This window comes from Lactuca sativa, chromosome 2 (assembly GCF_002870075.4).
Source record: "Lactuca sativa cultivar Salinas chromosome 2, Lsat_Salinas_v11, whole genome shotgun sequence".
NCBI classification, from domain to species: Eukaryota; Viridiplantae; Streptophyta; class Magnoliopsida; order Asterales; family Asteraceae; genus Lactuca; species Lactuca sativa.
In genome coordinates, this window is record NC_056624.2 from 131,820,859 (window position 1) to 131,825,210 (window position 4,352).

The 4,352-nt window shown below is 50.3% G+C and overlaps 1 long non-coding RNA gene across 1 annotated transcript; it reads right to left on the bottom strand.

Moving 5' to 3' along the window:
- Positions 1-2,748: 2,748 nt before the first annotated feature.
- Positions 2,749-3,977, bottom strand: LOC128132050 (uncharacterized). Its single transcript, XR_008229977.1, has 3 exons — positions 3,934-3,977; positions 3,192-3,258; positions 2,749-2,899 (listed from the first exon to the last, which is right to left on the bottom strand). It is a non-coding gene; the product is annotated as an uncharacterized LOC128132050 (long non-coding RNA).
- Positions 3,978-4,352: the final 375 nt, after the last annotated feature.

The window sequence follows — 4,352 nt, forward strand, 5'->3', positions numbered from 1 at the left end:
TCTGGACGTCCTCATCCCGCACTCTCACCTGATGGTACCCTGACCTCAGATCGATCTTGGAAAACCAAGATGCTCCTTGCAACTGATCGAATAAATCATCGATCCTCGGTAACGGGTAACGGTTCTTGACCGTCAACTTGTTCAACTCCCGGTAATCAATGCACATCCGGTGTGAACCATCCTTCTTCTTGACGAACAGAATAGGTGCTCCCCACGGCGAGCTGCTCGGCCGAATGAATCCCTTCCCCAGCAACTCCTGGAGCTGCGAGGACAACTCTTGCATCTCTGGAGGTGCAAGACGATAAGGCACCTTAGCAATAGGCGCGGCCCCCGGAACCAGATCGATACCAAACTCTACTTGCCTCACAGGAGGTACTCCCGGCAGCTCCTCGAGGAAAACATCTGGAAACTCATGCACCACTGGGACCTCCTCCACTGACCTCGGTCTCTCGGAAGCCTCCCGCGTATCCATCACATACGCCACAAAACCCTTACAGCCCTGCTGTAGACACTGCCTCGCCCTAGCGGCCGAACAAAAAGCTGATCCCGAACGGGTACCCCCGCCGTACACCGAAAGAACTCCCCCACTAGGGTCTCGTATAGTCACCAGCTGACGCTCACAGTCGATGACGGCGCCGAATCGGCTCAACCAGTCCATGCCCACAATGACACAGACATCACCCATCGCAATAGGAATCAGGTAAATCGGAAACTCAACCCCGAAAATCTCTAACACACATCCCCGGAGAACCTCCGTGGCACTAATCACTCTCTCGTCAGCTATAGAAACTCTCAGAGGCCGGCTCAACGACTCACGACTAACGCTGATATGCTGACTAAAAGCCAAGGATACAAAGGACCTACTCGCACCCGAGTCAAATAATACTAAAGCAGGCACAGAGTTCACAAGGAAGGTACCTACGTATATCATAACATAAGCATAACATCGCGACATCAAAATAAATACATAAAATACAGCATACCTGCCACAACATCGGGCGCAGCGCGGACCTCCTCCGCAGTCAGCTGAAAAGCTCTCCCACGAGCCCTCGGGACCTCGGCCTTCACCGGTCGAGTCGCAGTGGCTCTGGCAGTAGGTGCAGATCCCTGAAGAAGCTGAGGGCACTCGGCCTTCCGATGGCCTGTCTGGTTGCAATGAAAGCAAACCGTAAACCCCTTGGGGCACTCCCTAGCAATGTGCCCCTCCTTGCCACACTTGTAGCAAGCACCAGCTCGACACGCCCCATCGTGACCCTTGCCGCACTTTCCGCAAGTGCGGACCTTTGGGCCTCCCGTCCTCGAATCGGCGGACTTGGTCCGCTTGGCTGCCGGCTGAGACTGAGCCGGCCGCCGGTCCACCTGCTGAGACTCGGCCTCCTCCCTGGCCTGGGTCTCCAACTCGATCTCGCGCTTCCTGGCATTCGCCTGAAGCTCAGCAAAGGTATGATAGGTGGAGTTTGACACAAACTCCCGGATATCCCTCCTCAAAACACCCAAGTACCGGCTCATCCGAGCCTGCTCTGTGGGCACCAGCTCGGGGCAGAACATCGCCCTCTCATGAAACCTCCGCGTGATCACCGCAACCGAATCAGTACCCTGCTTGAGGGTCAAGAACTCCTGAACCAATCGTTCCCTCTCCACCGGGGGAACGTACTCGTCTCTGAACATAGCAGTAAACCCCTCCCATGTCACTGCTGAAATCTCTGCCAAAGTGAAGTTCGCCGTCACGAACTTCCACCAATCCTTCGCTCCCAGACGGAGCTGGTTCAAAGCGAACCGTACCCTCAGGTGCTCCGGACATGAACAAGTGTAGAAGCACCCCTCAATATCAGCGATCCACCTCATCGCAGCAATCAGATCCCGCGTCCCATCGAACTCAGGTGGCTTCGTGTTGTTGAATTCCCGGAACAGCAACGAGTCACCCCCCTGTGGCCTGGCAGCGGCCACAGCTACGGTAGCTGCAGCAGCTGCAGCTTCAGTCAATGCGGCGTACCGCTCCTCAAACGTCTCCATCAGGGTGGTCTTAATAGACCCAAACATCTCCGGGATCTCAGCCCGGATTGCCGCAGCTACCTCCTCGTGAATCATCTGACGAATCTCCTCGTCACTCACACCGCTCGAACTCGCTCTGTGGTGTGGTCTAACCATGATGTCTCTGAAATACAACATAAAACTATCAGAGACTCCATCGAGTATAATCGCACTCGATAACGCAACCCTACTCAGTCTCCGATATCCAGGGATTCTTACTTGGGTTTCCCACTGACCCGGTGTCTTCGGTAGTACGGGCCCAATACTACCGACCACACCACATCAGCATTCGTCCCAAATCTTCCTCCCCAAACCCCGGATAGTGAGTACTCTACTTTTGATATGCACTATCTACCTGCACGCTATCGAGCATCTCATATCGGCAAACTCCCTAGACTAAGGCATCACAATCAGGCCACTCTAGTCCTATCATGAATACCTAATCTTCTAGCATGCATAACAATTCATATCATAATTCATCTCATAACATAACATTGTAAGGTATTTTGGGGATCTTTACCGTTCGGGCGCTGACTGATCGTACACACTGCTTCTTTCTTGTTTACCACAAAATCATTTATAAAAGTTTATGCCTTTATATTTAAAAGTTTTCCTCAAGTCCTCGGTTTGAGTTCAGTTACGCCCGAAGGTGCACCCGAATCCCTCAAACCAAGGCTCTGATACCAATTACAACAACGCAACTTTTCAAACAAATTTTTCATTTCAAAAATAAAGTATTTTCATTCAAACAAAGCATAATTATTCCAAGTGTTATGTCAAAATACAATTCATAGAATTCCCAAGATCTCAAAACATCAATCAGTGTGTACACATCACGCCGGCGCCTTCCCACGGTCCTCGCTAGTACCTGAAACACATACGTAACAACTGTAAGCATAAATGCTTAGTGAGTTCCCCAATATACAACTTACGCATATACGCCTTTCCAGGCCCTGACCTTCCGGTCCACAACACAACGCCTTCCGGCCCATAACATAATCGCCTTCCGGCCCATAACATATTGCCTTCCGGCCCATATAAACATACATAGCATGCATAACAATTAACTTACCACATATAGCACGTATATCACATATCATATCCGACCTTCCGGTCACACAGTCAAACCCTTCCGGGTACAGTATAGTGAGAAGACTCACCTCGTGAATACTGAAAGCTAGCAAATCCTGAAATCACTCGTGCTCGATCCGCCGAGCTACAAACTCCCTATAACATCATATATCTCTTATTAACACTATTATCTTCTAAGTTAACTGACCCTAAGAAGTCACACATAGGTCAATTCTGGTCAACGGTCAACGGTCAACTCGACCGGACTCGGCGAGTGCCATGGCGACTCGGCGAGTCTAGACGTCCTCCAATCCTCTAAGATTCCCCTTCTACTCGTCGAGTATCTTCTTTGACCCTACGAGTTACTCCTGGAAGAATCGCGGGGCCACCCCGACTCAACTCGCCGAGTCTGAAGAACAACTCGACGAGTTCCAGTTATTCTTCAAGCTACTCGCCGAGTCTGTTCATCGGACTCGGCGAGTCCATGCCATGCAACCGCTCAAACTGTTTCCTAAGGTCAGAACTGCTCCGACCATTCATAGGTCTGGCCTTCCTAGACTGGTCCATCACGTAAGGTCCTCATTTCGGTGCTCATGATACACCCCAAGACTTATAATTTACATATTGACCTAAGGCATAAGGATTCCAATCCAAAACCTTCATCAATTCCCGAAATGCACAGGCATGGGACATTCTGGACCTCCAAAGGTCCCAATACAGGGTTACAATCGTTTGGGGGACTAGGGTAACATTCAATCTAGCCACAAAAGGGTTCCATAAACCCTAATTCTCTAAACACATCACCATAGCAGAGTATACTCGAATTCTTACCTGGATGATGTACTCTCTGTGTCCCCAATCCTCAGAACGTGACTCCCTTGCTGTTCCTTCAGCCAAGCCCTTCTCTTCCTTGCACAACAACTCCTTCAAAATCACCAATGGCCTTTAACCTTGCTCCAGATGCACACAATCGATTTAGGGTTCCTCTCAGAAGGCTAAAATGAACAATGACGGCCAATAACTCCCTTTTATACGTCCCAAACCTGAACGGTTAGGGTTTTCGCTAAACAGCGCAGACTCGCCGAGTCCATATCTGGACTCGTCGAGTCCAGTCGTGAACCCGCGACCAGGTCTGCGATCCTACTCGGCGAGTCTAGGCTCCAACTCGCCGAGTTCCCTCTTAAAACACCCCAAAAACATAATTTTAACAATACCTGAGATTCCGGGCTGTTACAATATATATATATATA